Raw genomic sequence first — 21,341 nt, forward strand, 5'->3', positions numbered from 1 at the left:
TACTGACCTAAAGGACCATGGTGGTAAGTGGTAGATGGGGGAGGTGGATAAATGAAAACATCCCTTTGCTCTCCTGCTAGGAACAATTAGCTTTGCAAGGCCTCCCCTGGCCTCTGTGAGGGTGAAAGGATCCCACGTTATAAATTCTGTGATAAGCTGAAGGAACATCTGAAGCTGAATAGGAGCCGTGCCCCCTTTCTAGGAGTCAGTAACCTCCGTAACATCTGATTGCTTGTAGAGGACATCAGGGACACATCTGTCAGTTTGTGTATACCCGGAGGATCTCCTCAGCGCCGTGGTTCACAGGGCAACACAGGCTATCGCTTTCCTCATGCACAGTTGCACACTGTTGAATAATGAAGCTTTTGCAGCTGTACAGTTTTGTTTAAAACTGTGCATTCTGGATAGGTCACAGGGGCCTCTTAAGTGTCCCAGGGTAGATAATGCTGCATACAAGCCTACAACCTTTGTTCATGCCATCCAGTGGCTAGATTTTCTGGATCCTATCATGACTCCTGTATCCTTAATGAGGCATTGGACACTCAGCTGTTTCCCAATTGACTTTTTGTCCTATGATTTTGAAGCTGTTTGAATGCAAGCAGCCTGTGCGTCAGTCTCATCCTCTGGAGACATGACAACATGAGACACAAAGCTATCATTTTACTTACTCTCTGAAACTGGTAGGTGCTGCTTCTGTTTCAATGGATTTAGTGTGGATTCATTCAGGCTTGTCCTTCAGCGTCTTGGTGAAAGGGGAGTATGCGTAGAAGCAGCAGAAAGCAAATGATCATCAATGAAGGATAAGAAATTAATTACATCTCACAAATAGTGCTAGCTTCAACCTGCAGAGCATGAATGATACACGCCATAAGTGCCCTGGAGATGTGTAGGTGCAAAATGAAAGGCAGTCTTAGTGGCCTGTGCTTGTGATTCTGCCTGCGGTCTCTGTGAAGATGCTAGGGGGGTTAGATTAGAATAAACCCAGGTTTGTTGCAAATGCTGCTCGCTCTTGTATGGGCCAGGATGCCATTGCTGGAAGAGTGCCTCCTGCCTACTGTCCAGGCAGCACGTATGGGGTTTATGTAGCCTAAAGTATTCAGAAGCACTTGGGTGTCACCACGCAGTATGCTTGCTTATGAAGTATGAATTGTTCTCCTAGGGGTAACTGACTTCTACTTTGCTATAACTATTCTGCATATGCATTAGTGGCAGACTGTGATAGGTGGCAAAGGTAATGAACTTGCTTCGTGGGCAGCCAGATTAACATGGAGATCTTCTAGAAAAGTTTTGTTCGTGGAGAACTCTCTAAAGGCTGGGACGTTGCTGGAGGCATTGCATAACTGAATTCAGGCAGAGTTGCAGCCTGGTCCCAGCAATGTGACATCCTTGGAGCAGCTCTGTGCTGCCTTGTAAAGAATCAGAGGGGATGGGGAGCAGCTGGTTTCAGAATGTGTACCTGTGTGGCCCTTGAGGCTCTATTTGATATCACAGGCTGCTCCAAGCTCCATCGGCTGAAGAGTATGTGACTTGCCGATGATGGTCATGGTTGATGAGCAGCAAGAGGAAGGAGTGTAGGTCTTTGGTGTCTCGGTAAGACTGAGGGAAAAATAATGGGGCCGTTCAAGATATTGGACTGTCTGTCTCTATCTGATAGTCTATCTAGAACTAGCGTGATGAGCAATTTAACTATGGGTTGGTGGAGCATATGCATGCACATAAATAATTTCTCTTCTTTGGAGAATGAATTGGAAAACCGGAGGCATCCTTCCATTAAGTTTTCCTTTAAATGGATATGTTTCATTAGAAGATTTATAGAAATAAATGTTTTCTGACAGAAAGACGCTTTGTTGGGGAAAAAAAAAATCCTGACAGTGTCCAGGACAGTGTCCAGTTCTGGCCAGAGGGAAAGGAGGGAGCTCTGAGCATGTGCTGTCTTATTGATAAGAGCTGGAACAGTAACATTTGTTTAAGAACTAATGAAGTGGGGGTAATGTCAGTAATATGGTAATTTTGTCAGTGTTTTATTTTCCACCAATCCCTAGACCTTTTCCATCTTCAATCTTGATGTGTAGTTAAAAACCTTAGGGCTAGCCTTTCCTCCTCAGCTGTTCCCTCTACCTTCATGCCTTTGCCTATAGCTTCTTCTTAACTCCTGCCCTAGGTGTGCTTTTCTGAGGAATGAATTTGTCAGCTGCTCCAGAATAGAGCATATATATACAATGCCTGTTCATCCATGTTCTTAGGAATTTCAGACATGTTCCCTATTACACATTTAACTACTTGCTCCTTAGCTCTCCAAATGATTCTGCCTTGCTATCTCATTATATGCTGAAGCTGTAGATAGTTATTCTGTCAGATCAGCATGGGAATATCTGTGGCTGTGGTGGCTCCTTCACTGCTGGAAGGAGGCAGCTGGCAACAATTTTCATTGTAGGAAAACCATGATGTCCATATCATATCAAAAGCCATTAAAAAAAATCCTATAACTTGCTTTCCAAACTTCAGCTTTTACTCTAATTTTCTTTGGGTCTCAGTGTCTCCACTTATGGGAGGGGGATAGTGACATTTAATTATCCTCTAAGTTGATCAGTGTAATAGAGGACCTGCTTCACTTTTTGTCTGACGCTTGTTATTTTCAACCATGTCTTTTCCATCAGTTAAGCCATCTATTCCTTTTTGGACTTCCAACACAAGTGATTCCATCTCTGTTGTCATTTTTATTACTTGCTATGAGTATTATTTATTTTGATGTGGTTTTTTGAGCTAGAATGGCCAAATAGCAAAGCTTCATGTGAGGACAACATAGCCATCAAATATAGGAAAACAGGCTTCTTTTTAAAATGCAAAAATTCTCTCAAATCTTTGGTTAATAAACTTGTAAACTTCTGTTCACTGTAGGACCTTTTTTGATGTTACAAGAATATAATTTTGAAAACTATTTAAAAATATGCTGAATATTACCCTTCCATATAAATATTGTGATGGGTGGCTAATATTTTTCAGCTAGTTGAAACTGAAGATGTGTGTACATAGCATTTCTTGGGGTCAGACCTAGATTAGTAGAGAAGACTATTCTTGTAGGTAGAGCTAATTCCTAGTCTCATTGCTCTTCAGTGTAAACAGGCATACAGGTGTATGTAAGCAATTGAAGAGTGCAGAATACCTTGATTTCATTTGACCTGTTGAAATATTCTAAAATAATTTCCAGTTTCTTCTTTCACTTGCTTATGCATGAAAAACTCATCAAAGAGAAAAGCATTCTAGCTTACCTCTATAAGGACTCATGCTTGGACTCAAGTGTGGTATTCTGAGACTGTGATTTCAAATCCAAAGACAGTCAGAGTGATGTGTTACTATACAGCGTTAGTAACATTTCGAAGACAAAACTAAACATGACAGTTGAGCAGATTTGCAACTGAAAGAGGAAAACATGAACAAAGTTAAGAAGCATATAATTATGTTCATTCACACTGTGACTAGCATAAAAATGATTTATTCCAAATGGTTACAGTTGCGTGCTTAGTCACTTCCTTCCCTGGCTTCAGCCTAATTCTGTTTTCTGGCATTTTCCTGTAAAAAATATTTGTTCTCTTTTTCATCAGGAGTTTCAGATTTTTGTAGCTTTTAATAATTCAGTGAAGTCTTTTTCAATTAAGCAAGCTACAGCAGTTTTTAGATACTTTAGCTTTGGTAGCTGGTGTTCCTGAGAAAGTTCAGAATCTTAATTATACCGACAGTCTGGGTTAGTTAACCAGCCTGTAATCTGCTTCTTAGTCACAGGGGTCACTCGTCTGTGCCCAGTAATGATGGACTGAACTTTCTGTTTTAAAGAAAAATACAAAAGGTGAATTGTTGCAGGTATGTTTTGACTATTCCATTCTCTATTTGCCATCCTTCTTATTCTTTTCCTATTGGTGTGTCTGGCAAACAGAGCTCTGAAGAAACCATATGTGATTTAAATGACTTATTAGCTCATCTTTTCAGGCCATGTCTACCCAAGAAAATTGTGTTAAATTAAATGTGATTAAATAAAAAAATAAACATGCAACCAAACCCCAGCATATTTAAATGATTTACAAAAGTACAACAGACTCCCATAAAATTAATTTCAAAACAAAATCCTTGGTTACTGCAGATTTATTTTGGTTTCTGTGACGGTATACTCTCCTGGTTATTAAAACTAAATGTCTTTTATCCAGTAGACAGGACAGCAGGCAAATGACAAAAACAACTCAAAGGCTCTCAAATATTATACATGGTGTTTGCCTGCTGCGTCACAGTGTAAAACAATAAATATCTGAAAAATGTTAATTTCTGATTGACCAAAACATTGAAGAGTGCTGCAGACATGGGGAGAAGGAGAGGAAGCTGACATGAAGGGAAGAATTAGAGTTTTCATCCTTTCTTCTCTTTCTTCCAGCAACGGTGGGATAGGCATGTTGTAGTTTTTGCATTTTGTAAACCCTTCTATCCAGTATTCTGTATCTCCTAAGTAGGTAAGAAGCTTAAAAGCACCTTTCTGTCTTACAGCTTAGTTGCATACAGAAAAGGTTAGAAGGCAAGAAACGCTGCCAACTGATAACCAAGTAGAGTCTGGTCAGCCCACATGCTAGAGACACAGGAGAGCTGAACCTGAGTGAGTCGATGGGTCCATTTCTGTGTTCCTAAAAGGTAACAAGAATTGGGAGAAAACAGTAAGGACTTACAAACATAAGCTTAGTTTCAAAACCAAACATTTTGCCTCCAGACACTCAGGAAGCAGACACATCTCCAACCACTTGTTCTTACAAGGTAGCTCTTCTGTCATGGATATGTGACAGAAAAATCTTCTGTCTATATAATTGGGAAATTATGTGACTTGCTGATTTGATCTTACAGCATATGTTTGTGTCATGATTTATTTGTCATTTGGACAAAGTGAATGGATTGAAATCCAGAGCATGAATAGACACGTACCAATGTAATTAACACAACAAAAAAATACTTCCTGTGGGGATTTGCTGCTGTGTGGTAAGCAGTTCCCTGTGTTCCTTTGTAAACCTGTATGCTCCTAGGAAAGGAATGTACTTGATTCTATCAATGCAAGGCTAAGAAGGACCCTAATCTTGAGAATAACTATGTACAAATCTAATACACATAACAGTCTTAAATAGAATGATTTCAAAGTGTTGTTTAGTTTGAAATTCATAGGAAAAGTAGAACAGAAGGACCTTTCAGGGAAAGCTAAATATACCTTTGATTTCTTTACTTCATCCACATGCATCGTTCCAACTGTATAGTCTAGTTTATACTATGATAACTGAACCCCACTATACAATCTCTCTGGGCTTCCTTCTGAGGTGATGTGCCTTGGTGCTGTTTCATACATAAAGAATTCACATAGGGTAGTAAAAGCTAAGACATAAAATTCTCATGTTTCAATGTAAAAGCCAGAAAGTAACTAATGGGTGTTAGGAAAAGAAAAAAAAAAAGGTACTGTATGGCCATGTCACTGAATAAGAGCTGTCTCCTATGAAGATCTTTGCAGTTTCCTTTAAAATACCTAGTACTTGCCACTCCGAGACAGAAAGCTGGAAGAGATCCAGTGCTCTTATCTGACATAGCAATTTCAATGTTCTCTCTCTGTGTGATTTAAAGTCAAGTAGAAATATGCTGTTAGAGTAGAGATATCTGTAAATGGATAAAAGTGTTGGAGTTGTATCAGACCACCACCATATGAGAGAATCTCCAAAAAGAAAACTGTAAATGTCCTTGAATATATTTGCTCCTTACATAAATACCATGGTATTTGGAATTCTGTATCAGATAGTTGCTGATCAAAAGGTTAACATTTTAAATAATAATATGATATATATATCAATATATATAAATAATATAAATAATATAAATAATAAAATGATAATTCATATGTGCATGTAAAGACTAGGGTTTAACATTCTACCCTTTCATAGACACAGAAACATGAGAGGAACACAGGAGTGAATATGCCAGACTCTGTTGAACGGCAAGACTTGATTTTGCAAAGCTCCTTCATTTTGATAAAACAAAGTTTTATCCAAAGCCAGATTTAGAAAAGGTTTCCAGTAACAGTTACTACTCTGGTTATTTGTGTCTGTGCACAAAGTCGAAATCCCCTTGTGATGGTTCTGGTACCTTTAGTGAGAACCGTGGAAGCCTACTTCTGTCATTACCTCTTACTGACATGGGTGGGAATTGGCACAGTACTGATAAACTTCCACCTTGGATCTTCCACTTAAAAAAGGTTGTTGTAAATTAGATCAGGGACACTGAGAAAGAGAGTGTTCCTGCTCTTTGTAGCACAGGTTTTTCTACAGTCAAATGTCTTAACTGATGACAGTATGAATTATCACATAATGAATGTGGTGCATTTGCAGAATTTCATAGTGGGAGAGGATTCTCCATTGGTATATTTTTCTCTCTTTGAATATTTAATTCTGTATCGTATCATGAACTAATACAACAAGTTGCATCTGAAAGATTAAGGGGTGGAGTTGCTGATCGTTTAAAGTCTGGCAAAATTGGCTTCTTAAATGTTCAGCATATAATTTAATAGATATGCTAGTGACCTTCCTTCTGTTGCTGTTCTTTTTCACAGCTACTGGAGATACTTGATGCCTATTTTATGTCCTTTTATTTTAAAGTGTTTCTCTAGTACATTTGTATTCTTTGCTTACATTGCCACTTACCTGGTATTTTTTACTTTAGACCACTTGCAGCAAAAATGTATGAAACCCTGTATGTCCCACTGTGCCTAGAATATATTTCAAAAAGAGTAAATGCTTTCAGTGCTTTACAAGTTTGCAGCCTCTGCCACCCTTTGCTGGTATTTTCTTTTGCTTTCTGCACAATTTGCTCAGTACCGTATGCTTATCAGAGGCTGGCTGGAAGTGTCGTGTGTGTCAGTAACGGCTTATTTTACTTGCCACAGTTTAATGCAAAAGCAGTCAGCAGCAGCAAAAGAATCTGCTTGTTTCAGTTCCCATTCTTTCCATTGCTGCCATTCGAGAAAGGTAAACCGCATAGGAAACAATTTCTGAAATCATTAGGGAGTTTCTCATGTTCTCAAACAAAAAAGAATTGAAAATTATGGAGAGTTTTACACATCATTATATGGAGTGATAACGCTATTTAAACACTTTCCAGGAGTGCTGGTGAACAGGCATGGCAGTGAGTCAGATATGAATGTGTACGTCAGAGCAGCAGTAACCTCCAGCACATATTTTTGATATGTCTGTCAGGGGTCGTTATTAGGAACTTAGTGATGAGTCTCATGATTTAACATAACAATTATTGGGAGTATGTTTTGCTGATTTCTGTTCCCTATGGAATTAATGACTGTCTCTATTTGTCTCCAATTTGTACTCTACATGATTAGAACAAGGGTCAGAGGCAAATATTTTATGTAGAGTCACCGTTTGGGTAGTTTTACTCCTGATATTCAAGGTGATTCATCTATCATCTTTATACTAAGATTCCATTTATCCATTTTTAATTTAAGCATTAATAACTCTTCTAGAAACTTGTGAGTATGTGTTAGACGTGCTTGTGTGTGCTGTAGGTGATGTTTGTAGAAGATTGATAAAATTCAACATGGAAATACTCTGTTGTCTTGGATTCAGTCTAGAGGAGTTGTTGCTGGGTTTGAAACAAGATGAATAAATGGGAACTTGCTTTAAAGTGTTGGTGCCTCTCCTGAGTTTTGTCATTACCTTTATTTAAGGGAATCGGTTTTAGCATTCATCAGTCAGCTGTACTGGCCTCCCCTTGTCTTTGCTTCCCCAAGAAAGGGAATTATTGCACGTGAAGAAAACGCAGTACGAATTTGTCTGTTAAATGGAGACTGCCTTCATAAGTCAAGAGCCAAGTAAACACCATAGAGTTAACCATGTGCTTGGCTCTGGTTGCCACAAGAGGCATATACCATTTAGTCTAAACATACTGCAATGAAAAATGTTTGTCTGTAATAAGTAGCTGTCCCTCGTACTATTAAATGTCTTCATTTAGGGTTAGGGAGCTGTGCTGTAACATTGTGTCTTCAATTTGCATCTTAATTAACTTTGAACTGAAGCAGATAACTTATTTGACATTCTAAAGGGGAGCTTTTGTGTCCAGTTATTCAGGATTAGTATTCCACCGGGAAAGAGGCTGAGATAATGAGATTCTCACCACCTTGTGAAAAGTCCCTCAGGTACCGGTTAAAAGTCTTGTTTGCAAGGTTCATTTCTGCTAAGTAGTACGAGAATATAGGATGTCATGTTTCACCGTTTTCAGCTCCTTCTTAGATCTACAATTAAAGGTCAGTTTAAGTCATGCATATTCATCCACGTTACACTGAAGTGAGTAGTTTCTGTTAGTCGATGCATGTGTCCATGCTGGTACCAGTTAAGGTATCAGCCTTCAGGTTCATCACAGCTGGCACAGTGGTGGTGGTCTGTGATTTGAGGTGTTTTCTTTCTCCCTGCTACTCCCTTTAATCAAGATATAAATATAAGTTGAATCAATCTCTCATGCACAAAGAAGTAAATAAACGTCCATTTGATATTTATATATAAGAATTTTGCTGTAGCAGACAAGGCATGTGTTTTGATTTTCCCGAAGACTGTTGCAAAATGTTATTGCTCTGGAAAAAGATTACAAGGGAAATGTGATAATCCTTTTATCAAGGTACTTGTCATTCCTATTTAATCATAGCTGAAACAATAACGAATGCTTCTGAGGACAGTCAGTCTATCTGTGCTCACAGCGTCTCTTCACTTGGTTCAAACACTGTCTAGATAACCAGTTCTGTGCAACTTTCAAGAAAATTTCGCTGCTGTTCCTGAGCTGTTGAAAAGTGCAAAGCTCCTATGCACTCAGCTGGAAAGGAACTGAAGTTATTGTAGAAACATGCATCATGCTTCAAAAAATTAACATAAAGAGTTTTTCAAGATAATATAACATTCAGGAAAATTCAGTGAACTTTTCTCTGTAAAGCATTTCCCGTGACTCAGACCTCTTGTTTCACTTGAGCCAAATAGGCCTTATTACATAAAACAAAGAAAAGCATTATATTTAGTGCCATGTTTAATGGCTTTATCTCAGTCTATGGTATATAATTATTCTTGCCAGTTCAATAGGATACTTAATAAGACATTCAGAAGAGGTTGTTAAGGAAATTTCTATTTTTAATGTCTAATTTTTAGCCTGTTGAGTTTAACAGGTCAGATTGAAAAAAAAAAAAAAAGTATTATTGTGAATTCCAGATTGCTAAAAAGGTTTTTCTTAGGCATTCTTGCAGTCTCTTCAGGATCCATTTCTTGTTCAGGAAATGCAAATGCAAATGAAAATATGCTTGAACTTCAGCTAGTACATACAGCAGCTAGATAAAAAGGTATCAGTTTTATTAATTGATTCAAACCTTTTCTAACCCTGACAAACTTTGCTGTTCTCATTTTGTCCATTAAAAACAAACCAACCAACCCCCCTGACTTTCTAGTTGCCTGCTGACCATGCAGGTTCTCATAAGGTTGAAGGTATGTTTTCAACTTTCTTTTCATAAGGCAATATCTTAGTTTGCTGTCCAGATGGTCCCTGTTTTATGTCAGCCTACCTTACTGTTACTGCCTTTAAACCGGGAACAGCTTCTCCAGATCTATAATACAGCTTCCCCACCACCACCCGGACAGGCAATACATTTTACTAATTTAAAGTTATTAGAATTTCTCTGCATATGTAATTCTCTTTTGAAAATCCTGAAATCTCTCCTTGCTTATTAGTCCTTATTAGAAGTCCTTATTATAAATAAGGGTAAGATACTTAATAAGTAACTATAACCCTGTGTTTCTCGTCCTTAGATTTTTAGCCTCGTAAAGGTTTGGGGTTTTTCCTCCTTCTACTTCAGACTTACAACGTTTGAAGACAATAGCCAGTTTTGTAGCAGTTCTTCAGTGCTTTCTTTAGTGGCTGAAAAGGGGGAGTCACTGAATTTTGAAACTGTGATTTTACTTTTTTTTCTGACATCAGGACTTCTTGCCATCTTACCCATCATCACGGACTTGTGCAAATGCACCAGAGAGTCTCAACTCTAACATTTGCTGTTGTCGAAGAAGTAAATCAACAAGAATACATGTGAAATGAGTGGGTTATCACCAAGATACACTTGTCTCTGAAAAAGAATTCCATTCCTTACATTTATTTATGTCTTCTTCGGCTTTTTTATTTTGATCTTTTCACCCAGAGGAGCACCAGCCGTGGCCCTCTTTACATGCTTTTGGGCAGTCTAGATGGTATTGTGCATTCATATAGAAATAAAATATATTTTTTTTTCTAGGAGCTGCTATTTTAGTAAATTGACATCGGATTTTATGTTGTATATACTAGAAATTGGCAGGGAAAGTTACCCCTACCATTTATCAGTCTTCAAATTTGTTTTTTATTGAAGTCACAAATTGTGCTGAAAATCAAGGTTTTGGGGTTTATCTAACGAGGTGATGATTTTCAAAATCAGTACAAAATTTTTTCAGTTTATTTGAAGTACTTTATGCTGGTAATTTAGAAATGTTTCATTTAAATATACATGAATGTAGAGAAATAAGAATTTTACTAATTATGTCCTTAAAATATTAGAGTTAGTTGTTGAATTTCTTTGAATTTGAAATGGTTTTCATTTTCACCCACTGGCCCGATTTGGTTTTGGGTTCTTGTTAAAAAGAGTCAAAACTTCCAACACATTTTATCAGTGAAAAATACAGACTGATGTTTTCCCACAAGTCATTTCAGATTAATAAGGCTTTTAATACAAGTATGATTCACTAAAAAGTTAATCTACTAATTTAATGATATTGTGCAGATATATGTAGAACTACGAGTTTTGAGATGCATAAAACTAATCTAAAAAAAGGTCGGTAAATAGAGGCCAACATGAAAACTAGTTTTCATACATAACATTGCAGTCTGTGCAAATTGTGTAGGTGGGCTGTTTGCTTTGGCAATTTAAATAGATTAACATCTTTAGAGATTGAATTCTTGAAATTGTTTAGGTGTGTCTATCATTTATAGTGATTCATTGTAATTTTTTGTTTATCTTGGGCCAGAAAGTTGGAAAGTTGAATTTTTTAGGTTTTTTTTTACTGGTAATTTTTCAAATTAGCTGTTCCCTTTATACAAAATAAAAACTTACAAAACATATTCTCAAAACTAGAGGACTGGGAATTAAATTAAGAATCTGTTTCCTCAGGGAAGAGTCACAGCTCTGGGCGTGTTTGGGCATACGTCTGTATTGGCATCCCTTTTGATGCGAGAGGTAGACAAATGTTCCAGTTCTGCCAATAGCTTTGCGTGGGAGGAAGGGTAAATGTCGGAGGCAAAGATTATCTTCTTTGTTGACTCCAGTTTCCCTGTATGCAGCAAGAATCAAATAGCAGTTGAGTTAAGCCTCATCAGTACTGCTTCAAATCTCTTTCAGCAGCCCCCCAAAAATACTCCGTTAGTTTTTTCTGGGTGCTACAGTCCCAGGATCCGATGAGATCGGATCTTTTAAATTATTTTGTGGCTCGTTTTTTGTGATGTTTCTCTCTGCTTTCTCCCTGCTTTTTCCTGCTGTACATATACAAACGTCCACAAAGCAACAACCATTACCACTTTAACAATATGGTCTAATTTCTGACCAGTTTTGCATGTCTTGTTTTTTTGTGTGATGCTGACATATGCTTGTCTTTTACCCAGATAAAGGCTCCTGTGGCCCTGTGACTGATTCTATGGAAGCGTAAGGACTCCTCATAGTTATTTTCAATAAAATATTTTTTGAGAGTTATAGCTGAGGTTGGAATTTTCTCAGGCTGTCATGCCAGGGCCCAGACTGGATGTGCCAAATATCAGGTTGTACTGAGGATTAAAGTTACAGATTCTTGTGTTAAGGAATGTGCTCAGAAGAAGGGTCATGGTAGAGGTGGGGGAAGGAAGATCTTCCTGAGAAGGCCTTTCATCCCTTACGGACATTTCATTATTTACTGAAGCTATATGGAGGTAGCAGGGATTAGGGTTAGGGAAAAATTAGAGCTCTCCATTTTAAGGTTGATCTAAACAGTACTGACAGAGTGAGGATAGGGCAAGTAGTATTCGCTGTTTGGGAAAAATTTTGAATATTTCTCCTGGTCCAGTCCAAAGAAGGGTTTGTCTTATCTGTGCTAATATTATGTCCTTTTCAGATTCAATCCGAGTGTCTGTGACCAACGAATTTTTGTGTAATTGCTATAACTTTATTTTAAAAGGCAATAGAAGGTCAAACTCAGAAGCAGTGTATGTTATTATATGCCTGATTATTATCCCTGATTTTCATATCTGGGATCTTCCAGAGCTTTATAATCAGACAAACATGTTTTGAATGGGGGGCTGGGGGAACCCAAAACAAAACCAGCTTTGATTTAAGGCACAGAATAGTTAATACTCCTTCCCTTATTTCTTCTCTGCCAGATAAAACTCCCACCACTTCAGTGTTGCCATGCAATCAGTTTTGTTTTGTTGTTTTTTTCCTCTTTTTACTGGTGATTCATTGAGATTAAGCATTTGTTAAACTGCACTTCTAAAATTTCTGTTTATTATTTGTCTATGGTTGGTATTCTGAGACGTTCTTGAAAAAGTCCACACATTTTTCCACCAGACTAACCCTAACTCAGATTTTCTAGGATTAATTTACTTAAAGAACTACAAGTTTAAAAGATCTTGCAATGGGACTTTTTTTTTTTTTTTCGTAGAGAACAGACAAATGCATGTATTTGCTATTGAGCTTGGATGAATACTGGGGAAAATTACCATGCAATGTTCCTCTTTTCCACTCAGTTCCAAAGCATTTTCTTGTCCCTATGCTCTCATCAGAAAAGACTTTTTTTGCTAATTGCTGTCTTGGGTGGAGTTTTTTAAAGTTGCTCTTTCATTCCCCTTCCTTCCCCATGTCTGCACCCAAACAACTCCACCCTACAAACCTTAATTTGCTTAATTGAGGTGAAAACCAGGCATATGGTGGACTCAAACAGCTGTACTGAAAGAGGGATCAAAAGAGAGTGGCTAGTGTAAAAGGAGTGCTGGATTATAGTCATTGTGGGATCAGGGTAGAAGAACACAAAGCCAGATACTGTGAGGTCAGGAAGGTTTGACGTGACAGCATGGTGTAGCAGGAGGATAGGAGAAAGGAAAGAGAAGGGAGACCACTGGATCTAGAGGGAATTTTGGGAAACAAGGAAGAGCAAGACCTCTGATAGTAAATACACAAATGCAAATATATAATCTTCTCCTTTAGCACAAAGAGGTTATGATTGCTTTAATTTTAATCAGCTTTAATGGAAAAGCCCAGATCTTGTAAATGAGAAACTGAGGAAGTTTAGGGCAGAAGGGATAGAAGGGACTCTGTGAGACAGGATTTAGGGTAGGAGGAGAAAGTTCTTGAAAGGATTAGAATTGTGATAACTCTGGAGTAGGCACCAGGCAGGAGGGGTTGAGAGCTGTGGAGAAGGTTGCCATATTGAGTAGGGTTGGAGACTACTTGGATATTAGAACAGGAAAGCAAGAGTTTGTAGAAGAAAATTTGGTTTGGGATGAGGGACAGATTGCAGAAAATATAGTCTGGTCAACTTTAACTCAGACCCTTTTTTCAGGTGGTGACACTAATACAAAGCTGCTTGCACACTTCCTTAAATGCTCAAGGGACTGCCTCTTCTTCTTTTTGTTTTACATATGCCTGCAGGATCTCTGATATTTTAATAGGAGGACTCTCCATTTATTAGAGCATTGCAGGGTCCAGGCAGTACCAAAGCTCTTTGTCCCTGTTGGTACCTTTGACATCATCTTTATCCTTTGGACCTCACTGCTGCTGCAGGAGTAAAGCATTTATAAGCTGATTGGAACTAATAGAAACAGTAATGTGGTTACCTCATTTATTCCAGGCTAAAAGTGCAATTGGGGGAAGTTGTCACCTGACAGGGAGTAACTTGTTGGTATATCAAAGTCCTTGAATGCATTTAGATTAGGAAACTTTCTTGCTACGATGAAGTGGTAATGGCTGAAATTGTACTTTCATCCCATCCAAATCCAGCTGTGTGTTCTGCTGCCAGACATTCAACCAAGTCCAAAAATTTGATAGTTTAATATTCTGTACATCATTTCTTCCGAACACCACTGCTAGTATGATTGTCATATAATAACTGAGGTGGATGTGTTTCATATTCTCAGATACTCACTGGTTGCTGATTAGAGCTTTTATATAACACAGACTACAGAATAGGTTCTGATGGCCTTTCCTTGTTGGGAGGTCACGTAATCTTTCAGTTTAATGAAACCATTTGGGTATACTGAATAAAAGAAAAATCAATTTCTGAGGTATTGATTGGAAAAAAATTCAAAAGGTCAAGTATAATGCTTGATCTTGAAGTCTCTGGTTTAATACTCTGTTCAGCTAGGTATTAAGTATTAGGCTTGGCTGCTCATCATGGATCAGGATCATGAAATAGAGAATGAAATGCTGCTTTAGGCAAGAGCAGCTGTCTTTTCTCTGCATTTAGGCCCATTGAATGGGGAGTGTTCAGGGATGAAATGGTTCTAGATTTATCAATCTTAAAAACTTGCTAACATAAAAGGGTTAATCCCACCTTTAGGAGATTATAATCTCACTGAGAAAAAGACATGACAAATGTTTTCAAAAGCGTGGAAGAGTGGAAGGTAGGATAGTTCTTTTCAGAGCTGTGCATAGACCAACTTCCTGTACAGCTTGATGGTTTGACGTCATTGGCCCCTGTTGACTTCACTGGAAAGTTGAGAGTAATTGCTGCCATTATTTAATTGATGCTACAAAGCTATCACAACAGACAAAAAGTATATACAGTAGCTTCACTGCTGTTAGAATCGCAGTGCTTCAGTTTCATAGTGTTTTATACACCGATAGATCAGCGTAGTCTTACCAGCTTTGCCTGACGGGTGGACCATAGCACAGATAGGAAAAGCATATTAGATAATAGACAGATAGGCAATTAGAGAAAGACTCAGAAACCTGACTGCACTTTGGATTTCCGTTTTAATGTACTTCTATCTTTAACACAAACTATCGCTGCCCACATTCTGTGATGATTTTTGAGACATTTCTTTGGATTAGCTAAATATTTAGTAGTGTTGTTATCACTGCCTCTCCTTTTAGAGTTATAACTGCATTTATGGAATGAACTGCACATATGTCTCTCCATCCTCACTGTTTACTTAATGATAGTATGTAAGAGTGTTATCCTATTTCTTCTATTGGGTATGGAATGCCCATCTCTAGAAGGGTCTCCCATAGTTGTCCTACCCAACATCACATTTGTTTTCTTCCCCGCTAGTTAGGCTTATGTGAAAAGACAACCTGGGAGATGGAAAGGCGTGGTGAATCTTTACGCATGGAGCAATTAAACATAACAAAAAGAGAGGAGGAAGACAGTAAACAGACTCCAGCAGGATACATTGGTTGGAATGTAATGTAGTCAGGCTGAAGGTACTGGATACTGCATGGAATGAGTTAAACTTAAGTCCTGAATCTTTAAAATTCTGTTTATCCTGCAGCAAGAAAAGGTCTCTCTCTTTAAGCGAAGTTAAAATTATTCAACGGGAATAAAACTTTTATGGCAAAAATTGTTCCCTGAGGAAGAATGGAATTATAGGAACATAGAGCCTTGCCTGCCAGTCTGGTCTCAGTGGGAATGACACCTTGTAGAAACAGCATTTGTTCATTTCTGAGTGTGTATTAAAGTGATTTCTTTGGACGCTTGTGGTGATGCAACTCTCAGACCGCAGCCAAATTGCCTCCCACAGTGGAAGCTATTTGAATTGAAATAATTAGAAAAGTTCTGTTAGAAACATGTTACTCATAGAGTTTTGCTATTGCAGCCAAAGGCAATTCATTCCTCAGGACTATAGAAAGGTATTTACTTTAAAATCAGTTGGCAAACTGGATTTGACAAATGCCTAATAAACATGGAATTAATAAAAACTAATGCATATACAGAATAGTCTTAATTTATTATACTCATTGCATTAGCACTTTAAAATGACACTGAATTTTAGAATGCATAATGTTTGAATGCATACATTCCCTGAGATTGCAAGCAGCTTAACATTATCACAAAATGCAACGGGCTGATAACAATAAAAGAAATCAGCAGTTTTATTGTTTTGGTTAGATTCTGAAAATCAGAGATGAGGAGCAAGATAACCGTGTTCATAGATTTTATTGGTAAATTCCTCATCTGCATAAATGTGACTCACTTAATGACAGCCAAATGGTTCGATGCTGAAGTGAGGGTGCTTTCAAAAAGGCTCTTTACTGAGAGGTTTATTTTTCTTTCAAGGAAGATGGTATAAATATAAATGGTATTAACCTTCTGATGATAAAAAATTATAGCTTTAAATGCCACCAGTGCTAGCAAAATTTTTAAGTTCGGTTGACCTGAATATAACTGGCAGCTGTCACCTCTGGCGTGCTCGTGGCTGCTGCTGAGGTGATACTGAAATCAGCGGTGAGGTGCAATGATCAATCCACAGCGTGCCTTTGGGGCTGGACAAATGCTCTTTCGCTGAAGGTGCACTGCATTTTCAGAGTATTTATAAAGCTAATTAGGGGAAGAAGGTGTGCCGAGCTTCATCCTTCTACTGTTTTAAAATCCCAACTCCTCCTACAACTGGTAAATATCAGTGTAGGCAGAACTATATGGTTTGTGTTGAGCAGACTTTTCTGTTAAATTAATACTGGGTATATGCCTCTGTCTTTAGATAGTCTGTAAATGAAATTAAATTTTTTTTCTTTGATAGAAAAGCTTTTTGGTTTACTGGTTTGTCAAATTACCATTGATTAAATAACTAACCCATATGATTTCCACTGAAAGCCAGAGAAATAGAACTTTGTATTTTATGTGGTCCAGATAAGTTCAGATGATCTGAGAAATCTGTGTCACTTCGATGAGCTGCTTTTAAGTCCTCTGTGGGCCAGAGGGCATTAATTGTGATCCTTCGGTTAGCCATCCCACAGCAGCTCTCAAATGCTTATTCCACACTCAGGGCCAAATTCAATTTTTAGTAGAAATAGCTGCAGTTCTGTGCACTGTAGAAGAGTTTAATCAGGTTTAGGATGCCAGATTTAAAGTCTCTATTCCTCAGTTGCTTTTGTAGATGTTTTAACTGTATCCAACTCTATCGTGTTGTCGGGAAACTTTGTTTTAAAGTAGTAATTTTTTTGAACGCCTGATTCTCACCATAGGGGCTGGCAATGAAATGATAGGAAAAAAAACAGGGTTTATGAGACATCTCTAGCAACTGAATTATATTTTATAGAAATAAACTCGTAATTGCAGTGTGTAAAGTATGAAAATATTAGCTTCAGTGTTTAGCATTAGGTTTGATGGGCAAATAAACACACAAATGTTGCAACTCTGCAGAATTGTCATCTCAGAGTCAACACTTGGAATGTAAGTTGCAGGAATGTTACTAGTAGTTTGAGCTGAGATGCTGAACTTCAGAAATAGGCTGTAAAAGTATAAAATGTTCTTTGCTTAGGTTTCTGCATTTCAAAAATAATTATACTTAGCAATTACTTGATTTTAATTTTTTGCACAATCAGACGTAAGTATGAGACTATGTATGCACGTGATGACTAAAACTAGTTTTATAGAAATGAACACATTTTGAAATGAAGTCAGATCATTGGAATACCAGTTACGAGAAGTAGCAACAAAAGCAAAAACATTTATTCCTCTAGATGCCCCCAAAACTTGTAGGAATCTTCAATATTTCAATCTGAAATTTTCAAAGCAGTGCAAGTGATTTAGAAACACAACGTACAGAATGCAATGACAAATCTAGTAGCTAAGGCTTGTTATCATCATCGAGTTTATTTGGTTAACTTGAGCAGTATGGGATCAATCCCCCTTCCCCTTGTGTTTTAATCATCTAACAATGTATGTGGTACCTCAAACAAAACCAACAAAAAGGAGTTTTTAGCTTGTCTTGTGTTTTAATCATCTAACAATGTATGTGATACCTCAAACAAACAAAACCAACAAAAAGGAGTTTTTAGCTTGCGGTATTGTAAGTCCAGTCTTACTTCGAGTTGGTATCCCTTTTCTAGCAAGAGACATGCTTTGATTTTATTTTGGGCTTGTACAGACAGGGAAGAAAATGGAACCCTACCAAGTAACAACAACATTAAATATTCTGTCAGTAGTAATGGAATAAGTGGTGTGTGTGTGTGTGTGTGTTGGTTTTCATGATACGATGCAAAACAGAACTGAGATCCCAAGGAATGCTGCAGTGATGTGAATACTTACAATGAGAACTTATCTTGGTGACAGAGTCCATGCTTCTCCTGTTAACATCTAAAAACCAAAGGACAAAACCCATAGTCTGAGTGATCTAGTGAAAATAAAATCTAGTTGTTTAGAAACTGAGTGCAAAATCTGAAACTAAGCCAAGAGATTTTTTTTTTTTTTTTTTTTTTTTTTTCCCCCTGCCAGATTGGACCCTCACAAAAGAGCAGGAGGGGCTGGAAGGCACTCCATTGCTTATTAATGGAAAGTTCTTGTTTGGAACAGCTGTACACTGCATTTAAAAGGTGGATGATTCTTGACTTCATGGAAGCCTGTAGTTAAATCAGAGGTCTAGATAAGTGTTGGAAGTATAAAGCCATTGTGAATCCAATCTCCAATGCATACAGTTCCCCTATGCATGAAGAATGAATCCATAAGCAGTGTTGAGTGAGTGAGGTAGGTGCACCACACAGAGGAGTGACTGCAGGAGTGTGAGTCTGTGAGCGCTCGCTTAGGAAGGAGACACCTGAGCTCTGGCTCTATCTTAATGAATTTTTTGGCTTTTCGCCTCAAGACTGATGAAGCAGTCTTAGGAGCAGGGACCAGGAGGTCTACCATCAAGCCTGTCGGTAGTGTGCTCTGGCCCCATGGCACCTGCATTGTCACCCTCCTTCGGTGTGAGGGACGAAACACTGCCCTACCTAACCTATTCTGTAGTCTGGTAGTCAGGCCTGGAAGTGAGAGGTATGGGCTGAAACTATGTCAGTCTGAGTTGTGTGATACCCTGAGACATGTATCTAATCTCTGGAGCGAGGAGGGGAATTGGATGTACTCCATGGTTGTTACTTTCTACTAGCTACCTCTTGGTAGCTGTTCTTTTTGTGTATCATGCTTCTGAATTGCCCTCTGGGAACTAGCTGTCTCTCCCTCTTGATTATACAGGGAATGTAGAGTGCTATCGCTAGATGGCATCTGTCTAATTTTGTGCATTGAAGGTACTTGGGGAAATTCACGTGGGTGTCTGGATCCAGCCTGAAATTTCCAGTCTGCAATACAGATGGGGATACTGCATTTAGGGATTAATTTAGTTGTGCCTGCCTTTGTTTAAACCCTCTAGCTGTTTTCAAACCTAGTTTGACAATGGTGAAAATTGAAGGGGATTAACAAGACATGCATGGAATTTGGGACAAACATTTAGAAGAGGCTTCCAGTGTTTGGTACATTAGTGAACATCAGTGTCAGCAGTAGGTAGCAGGTTTTTCAGCAGATAGTTTCTAGTAGTCCACTTTTTTCGCAGATAGTAGCATTGAGATGTGGTTAGAAATTCTGGGAGATATACATGCCATTGCCCTTTTGCTTCTCATGTTAGGTGGCATCTTGAATTGAAGGGAGGGAAAAGAGAAGCATCTGTGAAATAGCTACAGTACATAGAAAAGATTAGCTGTGGTCCTGGCTGGTTTCTGTTTGTCTCATGCTGGGGGAAGTAAGGGAGTCAGAATGATGAGATAGACTGCAGGCATCTTAGGAGTCCCCAGCCCTCGATCATTGGCATTCCCCCCGATGGGATGTGCAGGGGTGAAGAGAAGGGGAGACCACCAGAAATGGGCAGTTCTCTGAGCACGGGAGTTAGCCAAACTCTTTGTCATAAAAGAATTATCTAGCTAAAGTAGCATTTATTTTGTCTGTGAATTGTTCATGAACCAGCATTCCTTTTCACTTATATATTATTCACAAACATTGAAATATTTTGTGAACAAATGTTAGCCCATGGGTATAAACTGTTTGCTTGAATTATCTGCAATTTATTGTTCATGGTGTGCAGTTGGTCACCTAGGTCACAGAGTATTGTTTCTGCTTTTAGATTCAGTGACTAGGGAGTAATGAATTATGCGTAGCTTGCAATAAGACATGTTTTTATTCACTGCAGCTGTGGATTTTTACTAAGAGGTGGATACCACCTCTGGCTGAAAAATCCCTTATGCTATATATTGCCAATATGTGGGAGCACATAATTTGAAAAGTACCAGTGTGTATTTTTACTGTCCTACATACTTTCCTAACCATTCCTGGTTGATCACTGTCAGAGATAGGATACTGAGCAGTGGGGACCTGTGGTCTGATCTCTTGCACATGTTCTTGTATTTATATGAAATCCCAAACACTTGTGTATGTACCTTTTTTGATGCAGTTGGGTTTAACGTAGCACTAAATTAACTGGGACTGATCTTTTGGGGACCATGTGAAAAAGCTTTGCACATGAACACAAACATCATGCATGGGGTCATTTTTATGGGTTGCTCTCGTGTTAGGTAGATCATTCTGCTGAACTATGTCAAAGATTATTTTTGCTTACTTTCCTATTGTGAACTAAGTGAATGGTTCTTATTGGACCTGCACTGTGCTCTTAGAGAGAAAGCCATATGAAAATTCAGTGAATTGGAAGTCTGGGAAATGGGGAGTAATAAAAATATTTTGTATTTTTAAACGATTCTTCAGTATAGTTTGGTGTAGCTGAATGGTATGAATGAAACTTAGTAACAACAACATTCTGAAGATTTGACATTATTCATTTGAATCTCTCCTTTCATATTTATTCTTTAAGAGCATTCCTTCTTCTTGTTAAAGGCTTCCTCACACCAGTCTATTCCTGCACTCCATTATAAATGCAGTACATGTCATAGACAGAAATGGTAAACATTGCATGGCATTACATTTTCTGTTGTTGTTTAAAACTAGGAGGAAAAAGAGGGCAAAAGATAGTAAAAATACAGTGTCATTTTGATGGTACATTAAAATCATTTATCCATATGTATTATAAATAATTGGTTACTGCATAAAGTAATTTAAGGGTTTTTTTTATATGCTACTATTTACATTTTATAGCATACTCTTGCAGGCAGTGTCATTATCACAACTCTAGCTACATTACTGAACAATGTAAAGCCATATTTTACTGGTTATATCATCAGTAAGAAATCTCAAACCCAGTTTTTTCTCATCTTGAAATTTTGTTTGCACTTGAGATTA

The 21,341-nt window shown here is 38.0% G+C and overlaps 1 protein-coding gene across 1 annotated transcript in view; it reads left to right on the forward strand.

Annotated features, from left to right (window-relative positions):
• CTNNA3 (catenin alpha 3) overlaps positions 1-21,341 on the forward strand; it is a 505,586-nt gene that overhangs the window by 243,419 nt on the left and 240,826 nt on the right. The window lies entirely within an intron of this gene.

Source organism: Egretta garzetta, unplaced genomic scaffold, assembly GCF_000687185.1.
Source record: "Egretta garzetta isolate BGI_Z169 unplaced genomic scaffold, ASM68718v1 scaffold204, whole genome shotgun sequence".
Lineage (NCBI taxonomy): Eukaryota > Metazoa > Chordata > Aves > Pelecaniformes > Ardeidae > Egretta > Egretta garzetta.